General features: G+C 37.8%; 1 long non-coding RNA gene across 2 annotated transcripts in view; it reads right to left on the bottom strand.

Annotated features, from left to right (window-relative positions):
• Positions 1-5,075: 5,075 nt before the first annotated feature.
• Positions 5,076-19,652, bottom strand: part of LOC309665685 — a 32,500-nt gene continuing 17,923 nt past the window's right edge. For both annotated transcript variants that reach the window (XR_014266636.1, XR_014266637.1), the window contains exon 4: positions 5,076-19,519. This is a non-coding gene — a long non-coding RNA (uncharacterized lncRNA). The remainder of the gene's footprint in view (positions 19,520-19,652) is intronic.

Consider the following 19,652-nt stretch of genomic DNA (forward strand, 5'->3'; position numbering starts at 1 on the left):
CATGACGTTTGTCATATTTTATTGGTTAGAAGCAAGTCATAAATCTTGTCTACACTCAAGGGGAAGGGATTACACAAAGGTGTGAACTCCAGGAGACAGAGGTCATGGAGTGACCTTACAGTCTGTCTGCCACACAAATTTAAAACCTTCCTTGTCTGTGAGTTAAGACATACACTCCTTTTTTGTACTCCACTAATCAAACTTATTAGTGTGCCTGACTTCCCAAAACTAGTCAATAATGTTACCTTTTGTTTCTTGCTTCCTCGCTGGGCTTTCTATGGCTTGATGTTGCTTTCACTTGCTTTGTTACAATTAAATTCAAATCAGCAAACATTTGTTGAATATCTTCTAAGCAGCAGTCTTTCCAGAGGTTGTGGGAGGTCTGATGACTTCTATCTTTTGAGGCTACTATTATACTAAAAAATTAGGAAGAATGCCTAGTAAGGGTTATAGCATTGTTGCATATTTTGAATGGGAATCTTAGAACTGAAAAATATAATATCTGCAATTAAAAAATTCACTGGGTGGACTTAATAGTGGAACAAAGATGAGAATAGAAAGAGTCGGTTAATTTCAAGTTAGATCACTAGAAAATATCCAATCTGAAAACAGAGGGAAAATTATCAAAAAATTAACAGAGCCTTAGGAATCTGAGGGATAAAACCAAAAGGTCTGACATACAGGCAACTGGAATTTCAAAAAGAGAGACAAGAGAGAGTGGGATAGGAAAAACTGTGAAGAAATGATGACAACAAACTTCGCAAATTTGGTGAAAGACATACATTTACAGATTCAAGAAGCTTAGCAAATCCCAGTCAGGATAAACACAAAGAAAATCATGTCTAGACATATCATAGCCTAACTGCTTGTGGTAGTTTCTGACATGGTTCCCAATGACCCCAACCTCCTTGTATTTATTCCTTTGTGTAATCCCTCCCCATGAGTATGAGCTGAATCTTGTGACTTGCTTTTGATGAATAGAATACAGCAAAGCTATGGGATGTCGCTTCCATGATTAGGTAACAAAAATTATAACTATTGGTAGCACTCTCTCTCTGTGTCTCTCTGTCTCTGTCTTTCACTCTCTCTCTCTCCCTCTTGCTTGCTTGCTTTCATGAGAAAAGCTGCCATATTGTGAGGTGCTCTATGGAGAGGACCATGTGGCAAAGAACTGAGGGAAGCCTCTGGACAATAGTTCATGAGAAACTGAGTCATCTGGCCAACAGCCCATAAGGAACTGAACGTTGGCAAAAATCACATGAGTGAACTATGTGCAGGTTCCTCACAGTCAAACCTGAGAAGACTGAAATGTGTGAGAGACTCAGAAAGTTGTGCCCAAATTCTGGATTCCTGACCCATAGAAACTGTGAGATAATAAGTGTGTACTGTTTTAGCTGGTAAGTTTTGAAATAATTTGCTACACAGCAATAGGTAACCAATGCACTGCTGAAACCAAAGATAAAGAGGAGATTCTGAAAACAGCCAGGAAAAAAAAAAAAACGCAAAAAAAACCAATACATTACACACAAGAGGAAAAGTATTCAATGACTTTGGACTTTTCCAGAAAATATGGGGACCAGAAAACAGTGAGCAATATTTTTCAAGTGCTTAAAGAATGAAACTATCGATTTACCTTGCTGTATCTAACAAAAATCTCCTATGAGAATTAAAGAAAACTAAAAATATTTCCAAGTAAAGTTAAACTAAGAGATTTCACTACCACCAGATGTGCACTAAAGAAGAAATGCTAAAGGGATTTCATCAGACTGAAGAGAAATGACACCAAAGGAAAGCTTAGATTTTCAGGAATGAATTAGGACTATCAGGAATGGTAAATACCTGATAAATATATACGTCTATTTTTCCTATAATTTATTTAAAATAAACATGATTGTTTAAAGCAAAAATTATAGCATTATCTTTTGGGGTTTATAACATGTATGGATGTAATACACATGACAACCAGAGCATAAAGGAATGGCAGATAGATGGTTAAATGGAACTATACAAATGGAAATTTATATATTTTTTTGTGTTTGTGACATGATACATTAAATCCAAACAGACTGTGAAAAGCTAATGCTATGTATTATAACTTCTGGAGTGAACAGCTAGAAATTAATGCAAAAAAATATAGTTAAAAAGCTAGTAGATAAATAAAGATAGAATTCAAAAAATTATTCAAATAATTCAAAGAGGGTTGAAAGTGAGGAAATAGCAAAACAAACAAACAAAACAGAGGAGACAAATAGAAAATAAATAATAAAACACCATACTTAAACCATATCAATCATTACATTAAATGTTAATGGACTAAACACTTCAAAAAGGGGGAAGGGGAGAGGATTTATCAGAGTAGATAAAAAATCAAGGCCCAACTCAGAAATGTATTTAAAACCATGTTTATTAGCTGTTATCCAGTATTTCTAGATGTTTTTAGCAGAAAGGTTTTCAGGCCTACTATTTTTCAGGGACCAGAAAACTTATTGTCCTCTTTTATAAAAGATTACTAGGAAAAAGAAGTAGAATGACAACCAATACATACCAACTCACTCCCTAAATTCTATCCATGGTTGGTGATATCCTTAAACAATAGGCGAGGAAGTTTACAGAAAAATGATGTCCTAGGCATATGGACAAATTAGTGACTCTCAAAAAGGAACATGTTGTACAATATGTCTCCTGTGGGCTTTAGACCTTTATCTTTTTTCCTTCTGCTTCCCATTTGACAAATATTTTTTGACCACCTTTCTGCCAGCCACTGTGCTATGAATTTGAAATATGGAAAGGAACAAAACAGACATAGTCTCTGCCCTTAAGAAGCAGCCCAGTTGGATAAATAAACATTTTAAAATTACTCAAATTATTATTTAATAACACATTATGACAAGTGCTAAGTATAAGCTACTGTGAAAGCCAGAACTGCAGCTGACTTCAGCTGAGTTTCCAAGCCTCATCCATTTGGAGCACTCCATTATCTTCAAGAACCAAAAAAGAAAGCTCAGTGGGTTGTAACAAACCTCATTCCCCATGCTGTCATCAGTTTTCTGTGTTGGGCTGAATTTATTATGAGAAATTTCCATGCTTTAGAAATCAGTGATTATATACTACCTTGTTCCTGTCTGATAAGGAAAGCTTTATGTAACTGTATATGCTCCTCACCTGGAATCCAGGAGGTATGGAGCCCCATTGATATGAATATTGGCCATCTTCTATATACCTTTAGTGTACCATAAACCTATGGTACTTCTTATGGAAGAAAAAAGATGGCACATATGCATCAGTCAGGGTCCAATTCAAAAGAGAGAAACTATACAAGTTATTCAACAGAGAGAATTTAACTTAAATAGTTGTTAGTCATTTGTAGGAAACTGAAAAGGCAAACATGGAAGCTAAGTTTTCACAAAGATAATCATTACGGGAAGCAAGGACTGCTCGTAGGGCTGTCACTTTTAAGGTGAAGAATCACTGCTTGGTGACAATGATCATAAACAGGAAGGAGGAAGTTTCTTTTTCCTCCAGACTTATAGCTTTCCTCTAGCATCCCCTATTATCAAAGCCTAAGGTGGAGTGGGTCAGCTGGTAAAGCAAAAACTGTAGTTTGCAGGGTCCAAGAACACAAAGCAGAGAACAGAATGGTGGGTTTGGAGAAGAAACTAGTTGATAACTGTCACAATGTGAAAGAGCAGATCAAAACTATAGAATTAAGGTCAGTGGGAATTTAGGAAGCTGAAAGTGGACTGATCAGCTCATGAAGAGAAAAGTTGAACAGGATGAAGTTTGCTGACTTTATCCAGTGAGTGGCCTTTGTTTCCCACTAGTTCTTTACCACTTGGGAACTAAAAGCAGAAGCTTCCAAGAATGAGTTAAAAAATTACCCTTAAGTCTGTCCTTATTCATTCATATTATAGTATTTTTTTTCAATTAGGACCATCTAAAATATGCCATAGTGCTTGTCTTTCCCCCACAATCTCCCCAGCTACATTGTCTGGACTTTCTCTTCATACATATCACCCTATTTATCTGGTACTTAGACTTCTAGGAACCCCCACTCTGGAACACCTGTGAGCCTGACAAAAGGCTTAAAGTAAATGCAGAAAGTGCCTGAAGCTAGTTTGAAATAGATGTCATAAAAGTCATGCACTTTATCTCTATCCAGACACAGAATATTTAAATTAATATTACACTTAATACTTACTTATCTGGTTTCCATTGGCAACCATGCAGAAGTGGCTGAACAAAAAAGAAAAGAAAAAAAGTTACATCATTCTGGCAGCTTCAAGAAGTTACCATGGAGAAGAGAGATGCAACAAGAAAGAAAAAAAAAACATTATCACCACCAAAAAGAGAATAACAGCATGCAATGTGGAAACAGCCCTACAAACCTCACAGTTTCAAAAGCATCAGTGATGGAGAATACAGATCAAATATAACTCAAGACAGTGCAACAGCATGGCAGTATTCAAGAAAAAGAGTGGTTAAGTTCTACCTGTCTCAGACCCCTGAGGCATGTCATTTTTATCACAGACTAGAACAGCCATGTGTCTATTCACCATTTGTATGCTCAGTGCCTGAAACAAGACAGGCATTCAGTTGAGGAATCGTGGATAACCATATGGATGCCAAATCACCAAAAGAGTTTAAAATTATGATGAATATAGTCTAGTGGCAAATGCAAAGATGTATCAATTGCCTTTTGGAAAGTCACTACGATGATAAGCTACTACCTGAGGGCTATAGAAAGTAGGACCAGAGAAAGTTATTTCAAGAACAAAAATGCACAACTATAGGCCACTACCCTGATTCTAAATGGGAAAAAGGCAAGGATTTGATTCATCATGATTTACTTAAGAAAGAACTGTATTTCTCCCTCTCAGCTAACGTATTTGGCCCCTTTTGTTTTGTTGCTATTCAAAGACTCTTCTGTTGGGATAGATGTAATAGAAGAGATAGATAGATACATAATGAACAGTTATATGATTATATCACAAGGAGAGAACAACTTTGAAAGCCATCTGCTATTTGGTGTAACAGAAGATACTAAAAATCTATAAGAGTCTAATAAGTAGTAATTGGAAATGGTATGGTTCTTTTAACATTAAAAGGCTTCATAGGCTTTAGACTTCCAGTGTTTAAGTCTAAAGTTAAGCTTTTTAAGAGAAGCTCTTCTCAAACTAACACTCCCATCAAGAACAACTATAAACGTAGGTAAAACACAAAAATAAGTCAGTTATTTGAAGACATTGACGAGCAACCAAGGTAGCCAGGCCCAAGAAGTCAAGATCATTGAGGAAAGGGAAACAAACTGGAATAAATGACGTCCTCCACCAGTTTTTCCTCTGAAGGCCTCTTCCATTTTATAGCTAGGAGATAGAGGCACAGCAAAGAGCAGTGGCCAAGAGCTTTTAACAGTCACATGGGGATGGAAAGACCAAAGTTGGAATTCAGACAAGTGGAGTAGCTAAGACTTGAACAGCCAGGATCCCATAGAGAAGGTAATCATAGAGAAATGAGTATGACATTCTGCAAGGATTTTGCCTCAAGGAATATTCTGAATCCTAATTCTCTAGATAATGGGGGAAGGAAGAGGAACAGTTGCAGTAAAAAGAAAAATAAAAAACACCTCACAGTGGTTAAGGTGTTTAAAGGGTAAATGGAGATTTGGGCAGTCTCTTGAAGCTCAACATACAAAAACAGGAGTTCAGAGCCTGAAATGGAGAAGGAATCCTAGACAATCTGCCAGTTTTCAAGCCAAGACCTCTGAATGACTATTCCCTAGGTTAAAGACAACAACAGTAATATATCATTCCTCACAAAGGTTTAAATCCAGACTCCAACTATCTCAAAGCCTAATGGGAATTAATGTAAACTGTGCTAGTTAAATGAGGGCAAAAAGAAAATGTAATCCTCTTTGGAGGAAGATAACATCATCCAGTGCCTCTAAATAGTTTCATACACAATGTCTATCATTCAACCAAAAGTGTACTGGGCTGAATGACTGGAAAACAAAACAAAAACAGAAAGTAGAAATAGATACTCAGAAGACCCAAATTTCACAGTTACTAGAAATATAATTTAAAATAACTTAATTAATATGTCCAAGACTATAAAGGGACTGATGCAGAAAATAGATGGAAGTATGGAGAATTTCATTAGAGATCTGAGATATATAAAAGTAAATCAAGTAGCAATCTTAGAAATTAAGAATAAAATTTCAGAAATAAATACTCAATATATAGGATTAACAACAAATTAGACACAACTGTAGAGATCACTAGTGAACTGAAAAATAGGACAGAAGAAACTATACAGATTAAAAAAGAGATAAAAAGATTGGAAAACAAAGAAAATTATAAAACAGACTTGTAAGACATGATAGAAAATCAACATATGTAGTCCCAAAGTGAGAGGAGAAAGAGAAGGAGCAAAAATCATGTTTGAAGAGATACTGTCTGAGAATTTTCCAAAATTGGTGAAAGACAATAAGCCACAGATTTGAAAAGCTCTAAAATCCTCAAGAAAAGCAAATATAAAGAAAATCATAGCTAGACACATCATAGTAAAACTGTTAAAAGTTAAAGAAAAAAGAAAAAGTCTTAAAAGCAGGAGAAGAGAGGGAGATGCATAATTTTAAAGGTGTAAAAACAAAACTGATGGCTGACTCTTCAAAAGAAAATATGGAAGCCAGAAAACAATGGAATAAAATCTGAAGGAGAATAACAGCCAAGCTAGAAAGTTATATCCAGTTAAAATATCCTTTTAAAAGTGGGGGTAAAATAAAGACATTTTCAGACACACAAAAACTTTTGGGAATTTAATGTCAGTTGACCTACACCAGAAGAAATACCAAAAAATTTTCCAGGCAAAGGAAAATCATCCCTGGTTGAAGCTCAGTAACACAAGATATAAAAACAGATGAAGGACTTCCCTGGTGGCTCAGTGGTTATGAATCTGCCTGACAATGCAGGGGACATGGGTTCAATCCCTGGTCTGGGAAGATCCCACATGCCGTGGAGCAGCTAAGCCTCTGCGCCACAACTACTGAGCCTGAGCGCCACAACTACTGAAGCCCGTGCATCACAACTACTGAAGCCCATGCGCCACAACTACTGAAACCTGCATACCCTAGAGCCTTTGCTCTGCAAAAAGAGAAGCCACCACAATGAGAAGCCTACGCACCTCAACGAAGTGTAACCCCTGCTCATCACAACTAGAGAAAGCCTGCACACAGCAATGAAGACCCAACGCAGCCAATAATACATAAATAAAACTTTAAAAAAGTAAAAACAAAAAAAAACAGATGAAAGCGTAGATATATGATTAAAAGTAAATGAATATTGACTGTTTAAACAATGGTAATATCTTGTTGAGGTTAAAATATATGTAAAATACATGTAGAGTTAAAATACATGGTATTGATGACAAAAATAGATGTGAAGGAGAAACAGAGTTTACCACACTATTTTTCAAGAATAAGTGTAAAGTGAAAGCATTTTCAGTCATAAAAGGATTATGAAAGTTCAGTAGTAATAAGTTCTTTGTGAAAAAACAACTAAAGGATCTTTGTAAAATGAAAATGAGCCCAGAAAGAAATAGTGGAAGCAAATATATTAATAAATATTTTTTATACATGAGAACTTCCCACAATCCCCTCTTTAGCTTTGAATAATTTAATAGAGCAACTCACAGAACTCAGAGAAACATTTCACTTACCAGATTACCAGTTTTATCATACAAGGATATAATTCAGTAACAGCCAGATGAAAGAGATGCATAAGGCAAAGTATGTGGAAAGGGGCACAGAGCTTCCATGCTCTCTTGGCACACCACTCTCCCCCCATCTCCAAGTGTTTACCAGCCCAGAAGCTCATTAACTCTTATTGTTGAAGAGTTTTATAGAGCTTAATCTACAGCTGCCCTTCTCTTCCTCTTCCCAGAGGTCAGTGGGTGGGTCTAAAAGTTCCAACCCTCTAATCACTTGGTGTTTCTGGTGACCAGCCCTATCTCAAGGCTCTCTAGGGACCCCACCCTAAGTCATCTCATTAGCATAAACTCAGGCGCGCTCAAAAGAGACAGCTAATGAGTGACAAAAGACATTTCTATCACTCAGGAAATTTCAAATGTTTTTGCTGGGGACAAAGACCACATATATTTCTTATTATACTACTCTAGTCAATGCAGCTACCTCTTATCTATCAGATGAGGCTGTTGCTTTAACAGTGAAGACCTTGTCTGAATGTCCTTCATGCCTTTCTCATATACATATCTCATTGCTCCAGTTTCATAACTAGAGCTGAAACTCAGCTAGTACCACCAGTGAAGCTATACTGGTTGCTCATAACTGGAATCTATTTTGATTAGCTTAGCATCTCCTCTGATTGAATGGTGACCATACCTAAATAGCTAGAGTCAGACCATAGTCTATCAGTCTATAGTCAGGAAACAGAAACCTCTCTAGGCATTTCAGGCAGGAGGGTATTTAGTGAAAGGAATTAGGTGTTTACAAAACTTTTGAAAGCACCAAAGAGGGCAATAGACAGGGAAAGTCATCAGTTATCTTTGGAAATCAGAAAATGGCAGGAAACTACCACTAATGATCTCAATAGCCTATTGCACCAAAGCAGATGGTTCTCAGTAGAAAGCCCAGAAGTCACTGCAAAATCTCACATTTAATGTCTGCTGAAGACCACATGCCTGCTTGTTGAGGCTGAGTAATAATGATTTCCGTTGTCTTCCACCTTCCAAAATCTAGCATGAATAACTCTTATTAGAAGAATCAAAACCATAACTCTGCTGGCAAGGGATTCTGGGAAACATAGTTTTCAGATTCTGAAATATAAAGGAACACTTAGAAGGGCAGGGATGATGCTGAGTTAGCATCAGACAATATCTGGCAATGCCAGAAATCCCCTGAGAGATGATTACAATTTTTCTTATTAAAATATAGTTAATTTACAATGTATTAATTTCTGCTGTACAGCAAAATGATTCATATACATGGATACATATATATGTATTTTATACATGTATATATATATTTAAATATTCTTTTCCATTATGGTTTATCTCAAGATATTGAATATAGTTCCCTGTGCTATACAGTAGGACTTTGTTGTTTGATAATTACAAATTTAAAACAAGAAGAGAAGGATTACAGTTCTCAATAATTGCAAGATTTTGCTAATTTATGCTGGCAAAAGTCTGGAGAGTAAATGTGAAAATGAATTCTGAAGGTGGTAGAACAAGAGAGGAAGAATATAATCTTAGATGCTCACTGAATTTACTTGTCGACCTAAATAAAGAGGTAAACTGAGGTAAGCTCAAAGAGATGACTTTATTTGGGAATAGCAGAGAAACTGCAATTCAGGACACACAAACTAGAGCAAGCTACAGATGAGTCCGCTGAGGGTTTGGGGTAGGCTGTATTTATGGGAAGGGAATGTAAAGAGGGGAGAGTTCTGTTGGAGTCTGTTAAAATCGAAACAAAGAGAGACCAACTTTGAAAATTCAAGCAGACAAAACCAGTCCAGTCATACAAACAAAGTTCACTTCAGCTCACTTGGCAAGACCAACTCAACCTGGGTCATTTCCCATTCATACCTCTGGAAACCATAAGCAAAAACCTTCCAAAGTTGATATGACATAACCCCTGATTAACTCCCTATCATTTAAGAAAATTCCAACATTTTCAGTTTTCAGTACATCAGGAAATCCGTTTTTCATTCCTTAAGTTTTGTTTTTCTGAAGGCACATGAGTGAGACTTTCCATTTTATATCCTCTGGCTCCATTTTAGATTGAAATTCTTTCTATATCGATATTGGTATTGAAATAGACATGATAAAAACAAATTCTGGAGAGGGTGTGGAGAAAAGAGAACCCTCCTACACTCTTGGTGGGAATGTAAATTGGTGTAGCCACTATGGAAAGCAGTATGGAGATTCCTCAAAATACTAAATAGAGTTGCCATATGATCCAGCAATCCCTCTCCTGGGCATATGTCCAGACAAAACTATAATTCAAAAAGATATATGCACCCCTATGTTCATAGCAGCGCTATTCACAATAGCCAAGACATGGAAGCAACATAAATGTCCATCAACAGATAAATGGATAAAGAAGATGTGGTACATATATACAGTAGAATACTAAGCCATAAAAAAAGAATGAAATAGTGCCATTTGCAGCAACATGGATGGACATATGTAGTAGGGAAGAACCTTTTGTATTTTATTACAAGTTAATCACTAAAGGGATGTTGCCTATAAGCTTAAATTATACATAATGGCCCATCTCTCATCTCTGTCTCCATCTTCACATTGCCTTCTCCGCTGTGTCTCTGTGTGTCCATATCTCCCTTTCCTCTCTTTTACAAAGATACTAATCATTGGATTTATATCTTTGTTTTTTCTTTCCTTTTTTTTTTTTTTTTTTGGTTGTGCCAAGAGGCTTGTGGGATCTTAGTTCCCCAACAAAGGATTGAACCTGGGCCCCCTGCAGTGAAAGCATGGAGTCCTAACCACTGGACTGCCAGGGAATTCCCTAATCACTGGATTTAGAATCCAGTCTAAATCCAGGAAGATTTCATCTCAAGATCATTAACTAATTACCCTATTCAAATAAGGTCACATTCTAAGATTTCAGGTGGACACGAATCTAGGGGAGGGAAGCTATTCAACCCACTACAGTAAAATTCTTCTCAATTATATGAACTACGCTTGGGGAGTTACACCTAAGGGAGTGGTAGAAAGGTGATATACGTTTCCCCTTTCTGGCCCAAAATGAGAATGTGAGGAAAGAAGATACTTTGTGTTTCTATTATCTAGTGCTGCATAACAAACCACTCCTCCAAACTGGAGACTTAAAACAGTAACAAATTATTGTTTCTCACAATCTATGAGCTGACTAGGCAGTTATGTTACTTCTTTGGTGTCTCCTGCAGTGTTGGGTGCTGGAAGGTCCAAAATAATACCACTCACATGACTGGCAAGTTGGTGTTGGCTGTTAGCTGAGCTGGGGCTGTTACCCAGGGCATTGATTCTCCTCCATATGGCCTCTCCAAGAGGGTAGTTTGGGCTACTTACAGGATGACATATGGCTTCCCCAAGAGTGCAAAAGCAGAAACTTTCAGGACTTTGTAAGCTTTAGGACTGAAACCAACAGCATCAGTTCCATGCCAGTCACCCAGTCAGTTCAGATTCGAGGCAAGGAGATACACAAGGGTGTAAAGAGTAGCGTGGTTCATTGGGGCCCACCAAAGTTTCAGTCTACTCACTTTCCTTCTCTCCTACAACTGTGATTAATGGGGGACCATTTCAAGTGGCAAGTAATTTGCAAAAATAAAATGTAGAGGTGGGTTAATGGGGCCAAAGCTGTCAAAGATCTTTGAGGCTTTGATGTTGGATAGAGCACCTAGGATGTTGGCAGATGTTGGGGTGAAAATGCTATGAGGCAGAAGCCAAAGTCTTCACTGAATGAGGAGAGTAACCTGAAGATATAAAGAGTTCAGCAATGAGGGAAATCAGATAGTAAGAATTCCAAAGAAAGAAGTATTGTCACATAAGGATAGAAAAGTAATGGTCTACAATATGGCACTAGCATAAGGTTGACTGCCCCAGGGCCCTTCCCTATGGAAATGTGAGAATAGGCAGCCTCCATTAAAGTAATCTTTCAGAAATATTAGAAACAATAATAACATGTCTTTGCTGCATGAGAAGTAGAATACTTTTACCAGGTTTCAGAGAAAGCATTGATCAGAATCCCTCCAAGCACTTGAGAATGCTTCTTTAGGTAACTGTCACATTAGCATGGAAGTGTGACAACTTGAAGGGGTTCAAGATTGATTTAGGGAGCAAAACTTAGAAAAGATAGTCTAAATCTACCAATAAATGTATTTGGTTTCACTGAATAGTACTTTAGAAAGTACTTGAATAACTCCAGGTGAATAATAGAGACCCCCTCCCCCCAAAAAATCCATAAGATAGTTGATTAGCATACAAAAAGGCAAAATTTGTAATTGGTTGTTTTCTTCTATATACTCAAAATGTTTAATATAAAGAAGAAATTTATATTGTCAAAAAATTAAAGGTGATGTGGAGATCAAAACATGAACTTTTACTATTAAACTCATTCTAAACTTTACCTATTAAAGGGACTTCCCTGGTAGTCCACTGGCTAGGACTCCATACTCCCAATGCAGGGGGCCCGAGTTCCATCCCTGGTCAGGGAACTAGATCCCACATGCCGCAACTAAGAGTTTGCATGCCGCAACTAAAGATCCCGCATGCCACAGCTAAAGATCCTGCATGCCGCAACGAAGATCCTGCATGCAGCAATGAAGATCGCATGCCACAACTAAGACCTGGGGCAGCCAAATAAATTAATTAATTAATTAATTAATTAATTTTAAAAAAACCTTTACCTATTAAATGTACCCACCAAGAGCTGCGTGCCTCTTGGCAGCCAATAAAAAAAGAAGAACACATGCCCTCTGGGGGGCTGGTAGAGCCTCAAAGATGGTGCTGAGCAGGGTCAGGTTATGCATGCTAAGAGAATCAGAAAAGGAAGAAGAGACCTGTGAATACCTACAAGAAGGCAGAGGTCCCATTCATGGGCTGATAAAATGTCTTCCTCTACAGCTGGCTGTAAGAATAGCCACTACGGGAAATGTCCACGGAGGAAGATATCTCCAGGGGGAAGCCAGGTTTTAGTTAGGGGAAGACTTGGAGATAAGTTCCTAGCTGTAGCTTAAGTAATGGTAGTTTGTTTGATTTGTGGACTAGGAGTTCCTAAAGATGCAGTGAAATGATTTGAGGAGAAGAAGGAGATAATGTTTAAGACTGTGTCAAGGACAAGAAAGTTAGGCACTGATTAATGAAAACAGGGATAAGCAGCGAGGTGAATTTAATTCTGACAGCCTCTTTTAGGATGACAGGCACCTGGTTTACCTGGCTTGGGGGTCGCATTTCCAGGCCACCATCTAGCACCCTGGGCTTTGAGCACACCTCACGCAGCTTGAGCTCCTATCACTCCAACAACAGTTCTCTTATCTGTTTACTCAAGTTTGTTCATCCCAATGACCACAGTCTCAGACCTTCAGAAAAAGATACTTTGGACGTATAACCTATAGTTCTTGTATTCTAGACTGCTTATCTCTAAAAATTAATCATGCATTCCTCATGGTGCTTAAAACGTCCATATAGAAGAATTTCCCTGCAGATTCAGGATAATGGGCAAAGATGTCACTGAAGGTGATAGACTATATATAACTTGTGTCTGGATGTGGTAGAGGTCCTTTGCAGAATTTCCTTTGCTTTTTGAAATGTGAATTTCTTCTATCGATAAAGGCAAATTCTATTTTCAATGCAAAAACATAATTATTTTCTAGGTGCAAATTTACCACCTCTGTGGTGCCCCCTAGGGTGGTATCCTGTTAACCACAGAAATATATCAAAACCTGGAAGCAGTCAGCAAAGCTTTAGGTTTTGGGAAGAACATTTTCAAAGACCGGCTCACTAATTAACACAAAACAAGGCAAAACAAGACAAAAGCCTTACTTAGCTCTCTGGGTTATAAAAATAAAATTTTTAAAATTTATTTATTTATTTATTTTTTGGCTGCGTTGGGTCTTCGCTGCTGCGCGCGGGCTTTCTCTTCATTGCGGTGCGCAGCCTTCTCATTGCGGTAGCTTCTCTTGTTGCGGAGCACGGGCTCTAGGCGCGCGGGCTTCAGTAGTTGTGCTTCGTGGGCTCTAGAGCGCAGGCTCAGTAGGTGTGGCGCACGGGCTTAGTTGCTCTGCAGCATGTGGGATTTTCCCGGACCAGGGCACGAACCCGTGTCCCCTGCATTGGCAGGCAGATTCTTAACCACTGCGCCGCCAGGGAAGTCCCATAAAATGTTTTTATGAAAAACTCCGAAAAAGAGTTTTAATCAAAAGTCAGAAGCTTGTTAAATCTTTTCTTTAGTCTTAGCGTGCAGTGCATTAAAATGCATAAGAACAAGCAACAGGTAAAGCTTTGTTCTTGAACAACTCCCTGTATGCCTGCAGATTTGATACTTTATTTTAAGTTCAAGGTTGGGAAGACTTTTCTTCTTGTTTCAAAGACCTTCCATAACAGCCTCTTACCAACAGTTCTTGAGATAATATGATGACAAATGCAATAGAAACTGGGAAAGGGGGTGTAATTAGTATTTCAAAAGCAATTTCTCTTTTTGAGGAATCTAAAATTTTTAATAAAATATTATTTTAAGACACGTTATCAGGGCCTTATAAGCACTTGATATCTCAAAGACCTTCCATAGCAGCCTCTTACCAACACTTCTTGAGATAATATGATGACAAATGCAATAGAAACTAGGAAAGGGGATGTAATTAGTATTTCAAAAGCAATTTCTCTTTTTGAGGAATCTAAAATTTTTAATAAAATATTATTTTAAGACATGTTATCAGGGCCTTATGAGCACTTGATATCGGCCAAGAAAGTTACTCTCCCCACCCCCCCAAATTGGAAAAACTTCTGACCTCATTTAAAATGTATTATTATTTTATATGCCCAAAGTCTACCAAATGAATTTACTCATATAACAGTGACCGTAGGAATGTGCTCTACTTCGGGGGACTTTTTATAAATGTGGAATATGGCCCAGTGTCTGTTGCCATGTAATATCAAGAAATTGTTTTCAATAATTACAATTTTGTGGTTCAGAATACTCCCTCAGTAGTTTTGCCTAGGTTCGTATAAAAAAATTAATATGTATTGTTGCTGAAAGTTGAGAAATTGCTAAATCCGGTTGTCAGTTCCCTGTTCTCACATTGTTTAACCACCCAGCAGCATCTGATGCAGTCGGTTACCCTCGCCTCATCTTCTTACTTGGCTTCCGTGACAGGATACTTCCCTGTTTTCCTCCTACCTCTCAGTTTCCTTGGCTGGCTCCTCCTCTTCCCTTGACTCTCTTCATTCCAGCATGCCCCAGGTGTCAGTGTCTGGTCCTCTTCGCCATCATGTTCATTCCTCTGATGCTCTCATCCAATCTCATGGTTTTAAATATCATGTATATGCCCATGACTCCCAAACAAGGCCAGTTCCATGCATGTGCAGCCTGTGCCCCCCTCAGGAGGACCCCACACTCAGTTAATGCTCTGCTGTCAAGATCTTGAAAATTCTTAGTAACTGTTTAACAAGGGGCTCTCCCTTTCATTTTGCATTGAGCCCTGCAAATTACATGCATGTCCTCCTCTCAGCTTTATATACCCAGACTAGCCATCTCTCCAGACCTGTACGCCTAACAGCCTGCTCCACACCTCAACTTGAATATCTAACATATCTCAAACTCAGTAAGAACAAAATTGAACTCTTGAATTTTCTTCCCCAAACCTGCTCCACCTCTAGCCTCCCCAGTCTCAATTGATAATATCTTCATGTTTTCACTTGCTCAGATAAACACTTTGGAGTTATTTTTGATTCTGCTGCCTCTGTCATGTCCCCCAACCAATCCATCAGCCAATCATGTTGGCTCTGTCTTCAAAACGTATTCAGCATCCAACGGTTTCTTACCACCTCCACTGCTGCCATCCTGGTCTGAGCCACCATCAGCTTTTCCCTGGATCACTGCAGGAGCTTCCTGTAGGCCTTACAGTCTATGCGCAACATAGAAGCCACTGTGGCCCCTTTAGAACATAAGCCTGATAACATCATTCCTCCGATCAAAACCCTCCAATGCTTCCCCATTTCACTCAGAGTAAAAAGGAGAAACTCCTTATCAAAAACACCCACATTTCTCTAGGATCTTGTTTCACCACCACCACTGCTCCTCATCCTATTCTTTGAGCTCCTCTCCTATTATCTGCCTCTCACTCTCCACTCAAAAACCATCCTGGCTCCCTTGCTTTGCCTTGAAAATGCCAGGCTTGTGATCATCTTAGGGCCTTTCCACAGGCTGTTTCCTCTACCAGGAATGTTCTTTCCCTGGTATTTTTTTTTTTTTTTTTTTGGCTGCGTTTGGTCTTTGTTGCTGCCAACGGGCTTTCTCTAGTTGCTGTGAGCGGGGGCTTCTCATTGTGGTGGCTTCTCTTGTTGCGGAGCACAGGCTCTAGGCACAGAGGCTTCAGTAGTTGTGGCATGAGGGCTCTGTAGTTGCGGCTCGCAGGCTCTAGAGCGCAGGCTCAGTAGTTGTGACACACGGGCTTAGTTGCTCTGCTGCACGTGGGATCCTCCCGGACCAGGGCTCAAGCCCGTGTCCCCTGCATTGGCAGGCAGACAACCACTGAGCCACCAGGGAAGCCCCTTTCCCTGGTATCTTTATGGCTGACTTCTTCAAATTTTCTCAAATTCAATGAAACCTCTAGACCCACAGTGTACATCCTATTTAAAATTGCAAACTGCTCACTTCCTGAACTCTCAATGCCCCTTATGCCCTACTTAAAATTTTTTTTTCTGCAGCATATATCACCTTCTAATATAACATAATACATCACCATATACTATACAATATTATACATTCTAATATGTATACATATATATATAATATATATACCCTATATATAGTATTTTGTATATGTTTTTTAATTTGTTTATTGTTCATTGGGTCCCCTTTCTAAAATGTAAGCTCCACAAGAACAGGGATATATACTATTCAATAAGCACAGTACCTGGCACATAGTAAGCATTCAATAAATATTTGCTATTAAATGAACAGTATATAGTACAATCCATATTTATTATAGAAAAACTTTAAGCAAGGGATTTAATCAATACGTATTTCAATTGTTCTGTCATTTATATAGAGCTCAAGTGATCAGCTTAAACTCCCTCTCCAATATTTAGCATGATGCAAAAGTAAAAACTCACCTTCAGCTGTTCTTTATTCAGTTATTATTCACATGAATGCTATTCCCTTCAACCGTTCATTGTTCAGATAAATGGTATTATTCTCAAAGATGGTGTAGTGAGAGTGAGTGGATTAAGAATAAATCACTATTAAGTGAGATGCTCCAAGATTGCATGCAATAATGATGCCTATTTAGTAGCATCTGCTATAGCAAAGGAATTTTGAAGTAACTAACTAAGTATAACATAACCTCTTTAAGATCCAACTATAAAGAAGCTACTTAGAAGTCTGTAGATAGTGGACTTCTGAGAACTGGAAATAATTTTTGCTCGTGAGTAGTAAGGCAGTCATTCACAGGAAGGAAATGTAGCTTTCCCCAAAGTTAAATCTTGCCATATTTTTCTTGGTGGTGAGATGAAAGGGTTAATAGTCTCTAATATTTAAAATAATTTTGGGGACTTCCCTGGTGGCGCAGTGGTTAAGAATGCATCTGGCCAATGCAGAGGACACAGCTTCGATCCCTGGTCTGGGAAGATCCCACATGCTGCAGAGCAATTAAGCCGATGCACCACAACTACTGAGCCTGAGCTCTAGAGTCCGTGAGCCACAACTACTGAGCCCACGTGCCACAACTACTGAAGCCCATGTGCTCTAGGGCCCACGTGCTGCAACTACTGAGCCCGCATGCTGCAACTACTGAAACCTGTGTGCCTAGAGCTGTGCTCCACAACAAGAGAAGCCACTGCAATGGGAAGCCCGTGCACCGTAACAAAGAGTAGCCCCTGCTCGCCACAACTAGAGAAAGCTTACTCGCAGCAACAAAGACCCAATGCAGCCAAAAAATAAATAAATAAAAATTAATTAATTAATTAATTTAAAAAACACTTTATAAGAAACAATGTTTAAAAAAATAAAATAATTTTGAAGCTAACTTTGTTGGTGCTTTCAAAGAAAAGTTACAGAGAAAGGTTTCACGTTTGAGCCTAACACTACAATGAAGAAAATGCAAATGAGCAAAGAATGCCTTACCTCTCTAAAAACTAGAATCCTAAGTCAGGCGTAGGGCAGCCTGAGGCAGGCCTAGGAATTGTGTCCAGCCTGGTATGAGGAAAAGTTTGATCTAAAGGATCAGTGTAGGGCTATATTTCTGCCTGTAATTTAACGGGGTTTCAAAAACCAGTATCAAGAGTTTGTGTGGTTGGAAATGAAAATCTATTAAGAAAAGTTAACACATTTAGGATGATTCCCTCTGGGGAAGAGAAGAGGATGGTTCCTGTCTTTAACCATGGCTCTTAGAATCTTTTGTGCAGCATTTTACAATTTACATGTTGCTTCCATATACATTATCTTATTTTGATCATGACTAAGCTATTTACCAAACAGGTTAGATAATAAGAAAATAATCAAAATGAGTTTTTCCTTTTTAAATGAGATTTAAACACATTTTAAAATTATATTTATAAGTATAGACTTCGAATATATTAAGTTTCAAAATTATCATTGTGGCATAAAGACTATAACTTTTTATTACATAGCACAGATGGTCCTCCTCAGTTTTAGACATGGTTGAAGTTAAGGGAAAATAAGGCAGAGTTAGCTGACTGGCTGTACCTTTGGGAAGCCCAGTCTGTCCCAGGGAATGTCCACAACTCAATTTTGTTGTAATGTCCAGAGCTGGTGCAGCTTTCAGGTCCTTCCCCATACTAAACAAACACTCAACAAGCCTGAAAAGAGTATTTCCCCATAGTAATTAAGAAAATTACTTCCTGTTTTATAAATATTCAAGGATTTTGTGACACAATAGAGGGAAACAGATAAATACATCATTTAAATGAAGTATTGTGGTTATTATCAACCGATCTGCACAATCTATTCAGGGGAGTAAAACCCATAGTTTCCCTGGGGTGGAATCAGAGCTGATCTTATGAGAGAACTGCATCTTTAAAAAAATCATTGCAATACCAGAGAACATGAATAATAGCAGAACTGGGATACTTGATTCAAATAATAACTAACATACTAGTATTTCTGTTTTGAAGCTTTTTAATTCATAAATTAAAATGTAAGACTAGGTATTTAATGCAGTTTAAATTTTAAAATCATACATTAAGTAAAATGAAAAATTACAAAAATTTAAACATTAAATATAAATCATTACCAATATCAGTGGTTGGCAGGTAAAACAAATGAAGTGTTACAAACGAATATACACACTACATGAAATAAAGAAAATGTAATTAATCATGAAAAATAGAAGATGAAATATGATATCTTTTTTTTTTTTAAGAAAGATGTTTCTTTAAGTGCCAATTGGTTTTTATTAGATAGTGAACTTATTTTTGTGCACATTTTTCCAGTTGCTGAGAAAGCTCTTTCTAATTCTACACTAGTTGGAAGAGGACATATTGGTTATTAGCTAACTCCAGATATTTTCTTTTTACTCCATCTCCAAATGATCTTTGTCTCTGTCTCTCTCTGTCTCTCTCTTGTTGACTTTAATGACATATTTTTAATAGCTATCTTTTCCATGGGTTGTGATCTTTTTGTTGACAGCAAGCTGTTTTCCTAATTCTTTCAAAAGAGATATTACAGTTCCCTTTCGGCTTCTTTAGTTTCATAGTGGGATTCCATGCAGAGAGTTTCTTGCATTAATTTCAATACTGGCATTTTCATATCCTATTTGTTCAGAAGTTCCTGGAATACAAATAAGTATTATTCCTCCAATAGGAGATTTTCCTTTCAATTGTCATTAATTCTTCCTCTTAAGGATTATGGAGACAGTGAAGAATTTTATCTAAACAAGTGAAACAGTTTGATTAGAAATTGT

This window comes from Balaenoptera physalus, assembly GCF_965194825.1.
Source record: "Balaenoptera physalus genome assembly, chromosome: 1".
Taxonomy (NCBI): domain Eukaryota; kingdom Metazoa; phylum Chordata; class Mammalia; order Artiodactyla; family Balaenopteridae; genus Balaenoptera; species Balaenoptera physalus.